This window comes from Lasioglossum baleicum, unplaced genomic scaffold (assembly GCF_051020765.1).
Source record: "Lasioglossum baleicum unplaced genomic scaffold, iyLasBale1 scaffold0023, whole genome shotgun sequence".
Classification (NCBI taxonomy): domain Eukaryota; kingdom Metazoa; phylum Arthropoda; class Insecta; order Hymenoptera; family Halictidae; genus Lasioglossum; species Lasioglossum baleicum.
The window spans coordinates 14,932-27,214 of NW_027469083.1; positions in this window are offsets into that span (position 1 = coordinate 14,932).

A 12,283-nucleotide genomic window follows, 5' to 3' on the forward strand; every position below is an offset into this window, starting at 1 on the left:
TTTACTGATTTTATCTTGTATTTTATCATATTTTTAAGTTTTATGCGGGTTGACCAGGGGGTGGGACGGGGGGAGGGGACAGACGCGAGCCGGAACTCGCCTCTGTCCCTTCCTTGTCGCGTGCGGAAAAAAATACAATGCAGCGTGTACGAGTATATGCACATGTATAAAAATCGGATGGCGCGGTAACAAAAATTCTAAATTATACAGCACAAGTTGCAGCAATGCATGCGCATAAGTTAAATTACCTGCATACCTCCGTTTCCTCAAACTGTGTGTTCATAACTGGCACTAGGAGGATCGCAGTGCCACCACTGCGAGGAGGCCCAGGACTCTGCGCGGCATACGCTGGAAGAATGTCCAGCCTGGTCGGCACCGCGTAGAGACCTAAGGGGAGTTATTGGGATGGACCTGCCGTTGCCGGTCGTGGTCGACCACATGATCGGCAGCGAGAGGTCAAGAGCAGCGATTGCCTCCTTCTGCTAGATTGTGATAACGCAGAAGGAGGCAGGGGAGAGGGAGAGGGAAGCCGACCCGCTCTCCGCCAGAAGGCTAGCATCGGCGGGGCAACCCCGACGAGGCCGACGGCCCCCGTAAGGGGCCGCAGGCGTAATGGCGGCGGTGGTACTACTTAGTACTTCCACCGCCGCCAAGGGGGGCGGGCCGTTAAGGCGCCCCCGAGGTGGACAGGTCGCGGGGGGCGAGGTGGAGCAATAATCCCCTTCCCCCCCTCTCTACAAAGATGCGACCTGCCGGTCGACCCCCTCCTTTTATTGTATAATATTTCATTTTACTCTATATTATAAATTTTATCTTTATCTTTTATTCCCCTTTATTTTGCCCCCCTTCTTATGTTTGTTGTGTTTTGTCCATTGTATTTATTTACTTATTATTATTTATTTATTTAATGACTTTTATTTTATCTACACACCTTTTCATTTACTGATTTTATCTTTTATTTTATCATATTTTTAAGTTTTATGCGGGTTGACAGGGGGGCGGGACGGGGGGAGGGGACAGACGCGAGCCGGAACTCGCCTCTGTCCCCTCCTTGTCGCGTGCGGAAAAAAATACAATGCAGCGTGTACGAGTATTTGCACATGTATAAAAATCGGATGGCGCAGTAACAAAAATTCTAAATTATACAGCACAAGTTGCAGCAATGCATGCGCATAAGTTAAATTACCTGCATACCTCCGTTTCCTCAAACTGTGTGTTCATAACTGGCATTGGGAGGATCGCAGTGCCACCACTGCGAGGAGGCCCAGGACTCTGCGCGGCATACGCTGGAAGAATGTCCAGCGTGGTCGGCACCGCGCAGAGACCTAAGGGGCATTATTGGGATGGACCTCCCGTTGCCGGTCGTGGTCGACCACATGATCGGCAGCGAGAGGTCAAGAGCAGCGATTGCCTCCTTCTGCTAGATTGTGATAACGCAGAAGGAGGCAGGGGAGAGGGAGATTGAAGCCGACCCGCTCCCCGCCAGGAGGCTAGCATCGGCGGGGCAACCCCGACGAGGCCGACGGCCCCCGTAAGGGGCCGCAGACGTAATGGCGGCGGTGGCACTACTTAGTACTTCCACCGCCGCCAAGGGGGGCTGGCCGTTAAGGCGCCCCCGAGGTGGACAGGTCGCGGGGGGCGAGGTGGCGCAATAATCCCCTCCCCCCCCTCTCTACAAAGATGCGACCTGCCGGTCCACCCCCCTCCTTTCATTTTATAATATTTCATTTTACTCTATATTATAAATTTTATCTTTATCTTTTATTCCCCTTTATTTTGCCACCCTTCTTATGTTTGTTGTGTTTTGTCCATTGTATTTATTTACTTATTATTATTTATTTATTTATTGACTTTTATTTTATCTATTTTATCTATACACCTTTTCATTTACTGATTTTATCTTTTATTTTATCATATTTTTAAGTTTTATGCGGGTTGACCAGGGTGGTGGGACGGGGGGAGGGGACAGACGCGAGCCGGAACTCGCCTCTGTCCCCTCCTTGTCGCGTGCGGAAAAAAGTACAATGCTGCGTGTACGAGTATTTGCACATGTATAAAAATCGGATGGCGCGGTAACAAAAATTCTAAATTATACAGCACAGGTTGCAGCAATGCATGCGCATAAGTTAAATTACCTGCATACCTCCGTTTACTCAAACTGTGTGTTCATAACTGGCATTGGGAGGATCGCAGTGCCACCACTGCGAGGAGGCCCAGGACTCTGCGCGGCATACGCTGGAAGAATGTCCAGCCTGGTCGGCACTGCGTAGAGACCTAAGGGGAGTTATTGGGATGGACCTCCCGTTGCCGGTCGTGGTCGACCACATGATCGGCAGCGAGAGGTCAAGAGCAGCGATTGCCTCCTTCTGTGAGATTGTGATAACGCAGAAGGAGGCAGCGGAGAGGGAGAGGGAAGCCGACCCGCTCTCCGCCAGAAGGCTAGCATCGGCGGGGCAACCCCGACGAGGCCGACGGCCCCCGTAAGGGGCCGCAGGCGTAATGGCGGCGGTGGTACTACTTAGTACTTCCACCGCCGCCAAGGGGGGCTGGCCGTTAAGGCGCCCCCGAGGTGGACAGGTCGCGGGGGGCGAGGTGGAGCAATAATCCCCTTACCCCCCTCTCTACAAAGATGCGACCTGCCGGTCGACCCCCCTCCTTTTATTGTATAATATTTCATTTTACTCTATATTATAAATTTTATCTTTATCTTTTATTCCCCTTTATTTTGCCCTCCTTCTTATGTTTGTTGTGTTTTGTCCATTGTATTTATTTACTTATTATTATTTATTTATTTAATGACTTTTATTTTATCTACACACCTTTTCATTTACTGATTTTATCTTTTATTTTATCATATTTTTAAGTTTTCTGCGGGTTGACAGGGGGGCGGGACGGGGGGAGGGGACAGACGCGAGCCGGAATTCGCCTCTGTCCCCTCCTTGTCGCGTGCGGAAAAAATACAATGCAGCGTGTACGAGTATTTGCACATGTATAAAAATCGGATGGCGCAGTAACAAAAATTCTAAATTATACAGCACAAGTTGCAGCAATGCATGCGCATAAGTTAAATTACCTGCATACCTCCGTTTCCTCAAACTGTGTGTTCATAACTGGCATTGGGAGGATCGCAGTGCCACCACTGCGAGGAGGCCCAGGACTCTGCGCGGCATACGCTGGAAGAATGTCCAGCCTGGTCGGCACCGCGTAGAGACCTAAGGGGAGTTATTGGGATGGACCTCCCGTTGCCGGTCGTGGTCGACCACATGATCGGCAGCGAGAGGTCAAGAGCAGCGATTGCCTCCTTCTGTGAGATTGTGATAACGCAGATGGAGGCAGCGGAGAGGGAGAGGGAAGCCGACCCGCTCTCCGCCAGAAGGCTAGCATCGGCGGGGCAACCCCGACGAGGACGACGGCCCCCGTAAGGGGCCGCAGGCGTAATGGCGGCGGTGGTACTACTTAGTACTTCCACCACCGCCAAGGGGGGCTGGCCGTTAAGGCGCCCCCGAGGTGGACAGGTCGCGGGGGGCGAGGTGGAGCAATAATCCCCTTCCCCCCCTCTCTACAAAGATGCGACCTGCCGGTCGACCCCCCTCCTTTTATTGTATAATATTTCATTTTACTCTATATTATAAATTCTATCTTTATCTTTTATTCCCCTTTATTTTGCCCCCCTTCTTATGTTTGTTGTGTTTTGTCCATTGTATTTATTTACTTATTATTATTTATTTATTTAATGACTTTTATTTTATCTATACACCTTTTCATTTACTGATTTTATCTTTTATTTTATCATATTTTTAAGTTTTCTGCGGGTTGACAGGGGGGCGGGACGGGGGGAGGGGACAGACGCGAGCCGGAACTCGCCTCTGTCCCCTCCTTGTCGCGTGCGGAAAAAAATACAATGCAGCGTGTACGAGTATTTGCACATGTATAAAAATCGGATGGCGCGGTAACAAAAATTCTAAATTATACAGCACAGGTTGCAGCAATGCATGCGCATAAGTTAAATTACCTGCATACCTCCGTTTCCTCAAACTGTGTGTTCATAACTGGCATTGGGAGGATCGCAGTGCCACCACTGCGAGGAGGCCCAGGACTCTGCGCGGCATACGCTGGAAGAATGTCCAGCCTGGTCGGCACCGCGTAGAGACCTAAGGGGAGTTATTGGGATGGACCTCCCGTTGCCGGTCGTGGTCGACCACATGATCGGCAGCGAGAGGTCAAGAGCAGCGATTGCCTCCTTCTGTGAGATTGTGATAACGCAGAAGGAGGCAGCGGAGAGGGAGAGGGAAGCCGACCCGCTCTCCGCCAGAAGGCTAGCATCGGCGGGGCAACCCCGACGAGGCCGACGGCCCCCGTAAGGGGCCGCAGGCGTAATGGCGGCGGTGGTACTACTTAGTACTTCCTCCGCCGCCAAGGGGGGCTGGCCGTTAAGGCGCCCCCGAGGTGGACAGGTCGCGGGGGGCGAGGTGGAGCAATAATCCCCTTACCCCCCTCTCTACAAAGATGCGACCTGCCGGTCGACCCCCCTCCTTTTATTGTATAATATTTCATTTTACTCTATATTATAAATTTTATCTTTATCTATTATTCCCCTTTATTTTGCCCCCCTTCTTATGTTTGTTGTGTTTTGTCCATTGTATTTATTTACTTATTATTATTTATTTATTTAATGACTTTTATTTTATCTATACACCTTTTCATTTACTGATTTTATCTTTTATTTTATCATATTTTTAAGTTTTCTGCGGGTTGACAGGGGGGCGGGACGGGGGGAGGGGACAGACGCGAGCCGGAACTCGCCTCTGTCCCCTCCTTGTCGCGTGCGGAAAAAAATACAATGCAGCGTGTACGAGTATTTGCACATGTATAAAAATCGGATGGCGCAGTAACAAAAATTCTAAATTATACAGCACAAGTTGCAGCAATGCATGCGCATAAGTTAAATTACCTGCATACCTCCGTTTCCTCAAACTGTGTGTTCATAACTGGCATTGGGAGGATCGCAGTGCCACCACTGCGAGGAGGCCCAGGACTCTGCGCGGCATACGCTGGAAGAATGTCCAGCGTGGTCGGCACCGCGCAGAGACCTAAGGGGCATTATTGGGATGGACCTCCCGTTGCCGGTCGTGGTCGACCACATGATCGGCAGCGAGAGGTCAAGAGCAGCGATTGCCTCCTTCTGCTAGATTGTGATAACGCAGAAGGAGGCAGGGGAGAGGGAGATTGAAGCCGACCCGCTCCCCGCCAGGAGGCTAGCATCGGCGGGGCAACCCCGACGAGGCCGACGGCCCCCGTAAGGGGCCGCAGACGTAATGGCGGCGGTGGCACTACTTAGTACTTCCACCGCCGCCAAGGGGGGCTGGCCGTTAAGGCGCCCCCGAGGTGGACAGGTCGCGGGGGGCGAGGTGGCGCAATAATCCCCTCCCCCCCCTCTCTACAAAGATGCGACCTGCCGGTCCACCCCCCTCCTTTCATTTTATAATATTTCATTTTACTCTATATTATAAATTTTATCTTTATCTTTTATTCCCCTTTATTTTGCCACCCTTCTTATGTTTGTTGTGTTTTGTCCATTGTATTTATTTACTTATTATTATTTATTTATTTATTGACTTTTATTTTATCTATTTTATCTATACACCTTTTCATTTACTGATTTTATCTTTTATTTTATCATATTTTTAAGTTTTATGCGGGTTGACCAGGGTGGTGGGACGGGGGGAGGGGACAGACGCGAGCCGGAACTCGCCTCTGTCCCCTCCTTGTCGCGTGCGGAAAAAAGTACAATGCTGCGTGTACGAGTATTTGCACATGTATAAAAATCGGATGGCGCGGTAACAAAAATTCTAAATTATACAGCACAGGTTGCAGCAATGCATGCGCATAAGTTAAATTACCTGCATACCTCCGTTTCCTCAAACTGTGTGTTCATAACTGGCATTGGGAGGATCGCAGTGCCACCACTGCGAGGAGGCCCAGGACTCTGCGCGGCATACGCTGGAAGAATGTCCAGCCTGGTCGGCACTGCGTAGAGACCTAAGGGGAGTTATTGGGATGGACCTCCCGTTGCCGGTCGTGGTCGACCACATGATCGGCAGCGAGAGGTCAAGAGCAGCGATTGCCTCCTTCTGTGAGATTGTGATAACGCAGAAGGAGGCAGCGGAGAGGGAGAGGGAAGCCGACCCGCTCTCCGCCAGAAGGCTAGCATCGGCGGGGCAACCCCGACGAGGCCGACGGCCCCCGTAAGGGGCCGCAGGCGTAATGGCGGCGGTGGTACTACTTAGTACTTCCACCGCCGCCAAGGGGGGCTGGCCGTTAAGGCGCCCCCGAGGTGGACAGGTCGCGGGGGGCGAGGTGGAGCAATAATCCCCTTACCCCCCTCTCTACAAAGATGCGACCTGCCGGTCGACCCCCCTCCTTTTATTGTATAATATTTCATTTTACTCTATATTATAAATTTTATCTTTATCTTTTATTCCCCTTTATTTTGCCCCCCTTCTTATGTTTGTTGTGTTTTGTCCATTGTATTTATTTACTTATTATTATTTATTTATTTAATGACTTTTATTTTATCTACACACCTTTTCATTTACTGATTTTATCTTTTATTTTATCATATTGTTACGTCCCGGGTCGGATATGATCCGACGAAACGACGCCCAGACGGGGCGGGGACGTAACCGACCAATTTATTTAAGACGATCTTAGATCCACGTGGCGCGTAACGTCCACGTCTGATCAGGGACCCGATACCGGTGTTCGTCGTTGTTGAAAAGGCGAAGAGGGGAATAAAATGCGAACCGAGACGGACGTCGTCCGTCGTGAACACCGCGTAGAACACGCGTCGCGGTAGTAGAGATGGTTCCCAGTGGTCGAAGTGTCACTATGCGGGTGTGTGCAACTCGTCCGAACGCGTGGGTTTGCTCGATTTGTGACAGGAGATTTCGATCGAAGGGAATTAGCGTTCTCTCGGTACCGAGCACCCTCTGGGCTCAGACGTACACGATTGATACACCAATTTTAGGGTTAGAAGAACGGACGTAGGAAGTCTAAGGAATTTGCGGAACAGGTCGGAGTCGAACAACCCGATGAAACACCACGCGCACACTCACTTTCGCGATCACTTTAACCGGTCACTGGGAACGACACTTTAGAAGTGGAAGATATCGAGGAGCAGGATGTTGCTGAATAAAAGCTGCGAAGTAATAGGTTTAAACAACCAAAGTATAATGAACCAGAATAGATACAAAGTAATGATTTGCGAGCAGAACTCGTGCAACAAAATAGCGCAGAAATAGCAATTGTGATAAGAATTATAAAGCGAGCGAGCTCGTGTGAACAAAATAGCGCAGAAATAGCAATTGTAATATGAATTATAATGCGAGCAAGCTCGTTCAAACAAAAATAGCGCCAAATTAACAAAAATAGCAATTGCAATACGAATAGTAATGCGAGCAAGCTCGTATAAGCCAAATAACACAAAATTAACAATTGAAATGTGAATAATAAAGCGAGCAAAATCGCATAAACAAGATAGCACGAAAATAGTAATTATAAATTTGAAATGATAATGCGAGTAAGCTCGTACAACAAAATAACGGTGACGGTTTACGAGTAACCTCGTACGACCAATAAACCAGAATAATATCTGTAAATACGTAATAATAATCTACGAGCAGACTCGAATAACAATTTAGAACCAAATGATATATAAAGAAATAGTGTAAATGGTAAGGAGCAATACGACCTGAATATCGTGAACGATCTGAAATAGAGTCCGAAAACGCGAGAAAAGACTGAGTCGAACTGAATTCGATTGAAGACGCGAGAGAACTGAATTAGTAGAATTCCGAAACTGGAACAGAGCGATTCGCGCGATTTCGTCTTATTTATAATAAGAGCGCGGACCATAGGGATTCGGTGAACCGCGAAGTCCTTTTGTCTAAATCGTATCAGGCACGGACGAATATGTTGTCGTCGATGTATACTTTTCGCAGTTCGAACGAAACGACGGTTTAGATGTACGTACACCTGTACTCGCGGTTGCCATGCTGGCGTCCGCTTGTACCGGTGACTATCGCTTCTTTCCCGATTCCCTATGTTCACTCTCACGGGGATATGTATATATATATATAAATACGCGTAAGATATATATATACATATCGCTGTGTACGGATTTAGCCGCGATTTCGGTTTGGATTTTACGAAGGAAGTATACGTATACCATATATATATATATATGTATGTACAGCGAGAATTTGCTCATACGAACAAAACCGACGCAACACGTCGGTACGACGTTACAATATTTTTAAGTTTTATGCGGGTTGACAGGGGGGCGGGACGGGGGGAGGGGACAGACGCGAGCCGGAACTCGCCTCTGTCCCTTCCTTGTCGCGTGCGGAAAAAATACAATGCAGCGTGTACGAGTATTTGCACATGTATAAAAATCGGATGGCGCAGTAACAAAAATTCTAAATTATACAGCACAAGTTGCAGCAATGCATGCGCATAAGTTAAATTACCTGCACACCTCCGTTTCCTCAAACTGTGTGTTCATAACTGGCATTGGGAGGATCGCAGTGCCACCACTGCGAGGAGGCCCAGGACTCTGCGCGGCATACGCTGGAAGAATGTCCAGCGTGGTCGGCACCGCGCAGAGACCTAAGGGGCGTTATTGGGATGGACCTCCCGTTGCCGGTCGTGGTCGACCACATGATCGGCAGCGAGAGGTCAAGAGCAGCGATTGCCTCCTTCTGTGAGATTGTGATAACGCAGAAGGAGGCAGCGGAGAGGGAGAGGGAAGCCGACCCGCTCTCCGCCAGAAGGCTAGCATCGGCGGGGCAACCCCGACGAGGCCGACGGCCCCCGTAAGGGGCCGCAGGCGTAATGGCGGCGGTGGTACTACTTAGTACTTCCACCGCCGCCAAGGGGGGCTGGCCGTTAAGGCGCCCCCGAGGTGGACAGGTCGCGGGGGGCGAGGTGGAGCAATAATCCCCTTCCCCCCCTCTCTACAAAGATGCGACCTGCCGGTCGACCCCCCTCCTTTTATTGTATAATATTTCATTTTACTCTATATTATAAATTTTATCTTTATCTTTTATTCCCCTTTATTTTGCCCCCCTTCTTATGTTTGTTGTGTTTTGTCCATTGTATTTATTTACTTATTATTATTTATTTATTTAATGACTTTTATTTTATCTATACACCTTTTCATTTACTGATTTTATCTTTTATTTTATCATATTTTTAAGTTTTCTGCGGGTTGACAGGGGGGCGGGACGGGGGGAGGGGACAGACGCGAGCCGGAATTCGCCTCTGTCCCCTCCTTGTCGCGTGCGGAAAAAATACAATGCAGCGTGTACGAGTATTTGCACATGTATAAAAATCGGATGGCGCAGTAACAAAAATTCTAAATTATACAGCACAAGTTGCAGCAATGCATGCGCATAAGTTAAATTACCTGCATACCTCCGTTTCCTCAAACTGTGTGTTCATAACTGGCATTGGGAGGATCGCAGTGCCACCACTGCGAGGAGGCCCAGGACTCTGCGCGGCATACGCTGGAAGAATGTCCAGCCTGGTCGGCACCGCGTAGAGACCTAAGGGGAGTTATTGGGATGGACCTGCCGTTGCCGGTCGTGGTCGACCACATGATCGGCAGCGAGAGGTCAAGAGCAGCGATTGCCTCCTTCTGCTAGATTGTGATAACGCAGAAGGAGGCAGGGGAGAGGGAGAGGGAAGCCGACCCGCTCTCCGCCAGAAGGCTAGCATCGGCGGGGCAACCCCGACGAGGCCGACGGCCCCCGTAAGGGGCCGCAGGCGTAATGGCGGCGGTGGTACTACTTAGTACTTCCACCGCCGCCAAGGGGGGCGGGCCGTTAAGGCGCCCCCGAGGTGGACAGGTCGCGGGGGGCGAGGTGGAGCAATAATCCCCTTCCCCCCCTCTCTACAAAGATGCGACCTGCCGGTCGACCCCCTCCTTTTATTGTATAATATTTCATTTTACTCTATATTATAAATTTTATCTTTATCTTTTATTCCCCTTTATTTTGCCCTCCTTCTTATGTTTGTTGTGTTTTGTCCATTGTATTTATTTACTTATTATTATTTATTTATTTAATGACTTTTATTTTATCTACACACCTTTTCATTTACTGATTTTATCTTTTATTTTATCATATTTTTAAGTTTTCTGCGGGTTGACAGGGGGGCGGGACGGGGGGAGGGGACAGACGCGAGCCGGAATTCGCCTCTGTCCCCTCCTTGTCGCGTGCGGAAAAAATACAATGCAGCGTGTACGAGTATTTGCACATGTATAAAAATCGGATGGCGCAGTAACAAAAATTCTAAATTATACAGCACAAGTTGCAGCAATGCATGCGCATAAGTTAAATTACCTGCATACCTCCGTTTCCTCAAACTGTGTGTTCATAACTGGCATTGGGAGGATCGCAGTGCCACCACTGCGAGGAGGCCCAGGACTCTGCGCGGCATACGCTGGAAGAATGTCCAGCCTGGTCGGCACCGCGTAGAGACCTAAGGGGAGTTATTGGGATGGACCTCCCGTTGCCGGTCGTGGTCGACCACATGATCGGCAGCGAGAGGTCAAGAGCAGCGATTGCCTCCTTCTGTGAGATTGTGATAACGCAGATGGAGGCAGCGGAGAGGGAGAGGGAAGCCGACCCGCTCTCCGCCAGAAGGCTAGCATCGGCGGGGCAACCCCGACGAGGACGACGGCCCCCGTAAGGGGCCGCAGGCGTAATGGCGGCGGTGGTACTACTTAGTACTTCCACCACCGCCAAGGGGGGCTGGCCGTTAAGGCGCCCCCGAGGTGGACAGGTCGCGGGGGGCGAGGTGGAGCAATAATCCCCTTCCCCCCCTCTCTACAAAGATGCGACCTGCCGGTCGACCCCCCTCCTTTTATTGTATAATATTTCATTTTACTCTATATTATAAATTCTATCTTTATCTTTTATTCCCCTTTATTTTGCCCCCCTTCTTATGTTTGTTGTGTTTTGTCCATTGTATTTATTTACTTATTATTATTTATTTATTTAATGACTTTTATTTTATCTATACACCTTTTCATTTACTGATTTTATCTTTTATTTTATCATATTTTTAAGTTTTCTGCGGGTTGACAGGGGGGCGGGACGGGGGGAGGGGACAGACGCGAGCCGGAACTCGCCTCTGTCCCCTCCTTGTCGCGTGCGGAAAAAAATACAATGCAGCGTGTACGAGTATTTGCACATGTATAAAAATCGGATGGCGCGGTAACAAAAATTCTAAATTATACAGCACAGGTTGCAGCAATGCATGCGCATAAGTTAAATTACCTGCATACCTCCGTTTCCTCAAACTGTGTGTTCATAACTGGCATTGGGAGGATCGCAGTGCCACCACTGCGAGGAGGCCCAGGACTCTGCGCGGCATACGCTGGAAGAATGTCCAGCCTGGTCGGCACCGCGTAGAGACCTAAGGGGAGTTATTGGGATGGACCTCCCGTTGCCGGTCGTGGTCGACCACATGATCGGCAGCGAGAGGTCAAGAGCAGCGATTGCCTCCTTCTGTGAGATTGTGATAACGCAGAAGGAGGCAGCGGAGGGGGAGAGGGAAGCCGACCCGCTCTCCGCCAGAAGGCTAGCATCGGCGGGGCAACCCCGACGAGGCCGACGGCCCCCGTAAGGAGCCGCAGGCGTAATGGCGGCGGTGGTACTACTTAGTACTTCCTCCGCCGCCAAGGGGGGCTGGCCGTTAAGGCGCCCCCGAGGTGGACAGGTCGCGGGGGGCGAGGTGGAGCAATAATCCCCTTACCCCCCTCTCTACAAAGATGCGACCTGCCGGTCGACCCCCCTCCTTTTATTGTATAATATTTCATTTTACTCTATATTATAAATTTTATCTTTATCTATTATTCCCCTTTATTTTGCCCCCCTTCTTATGTTTGTTGTGTTTTGTCCATTGTATTTATTTACTTATTATTATTTATTTATTTAATGACTTTTATTTTATCTATACACCTTTTCATTTACTGATTTTATCTTTTATTTTATCATATTTTTAAGTTTTCTGCGGGTTGACAGGGGGGCGGGACGGGGGGAGGGGACAGACGCGAGCCGGAACTCGCCTCTGTCCCCTCCTTGTCGCGTGCGGAAAAAAATACAATGCAGCGTGTACGAGTATTTGCACATGTATAAAAATCGGATGGCGCAGTAACAAAAATTCTAAATTATACAGCACAAGTTGCAGCAATGCATGCGCATAAGTTAAATTACCT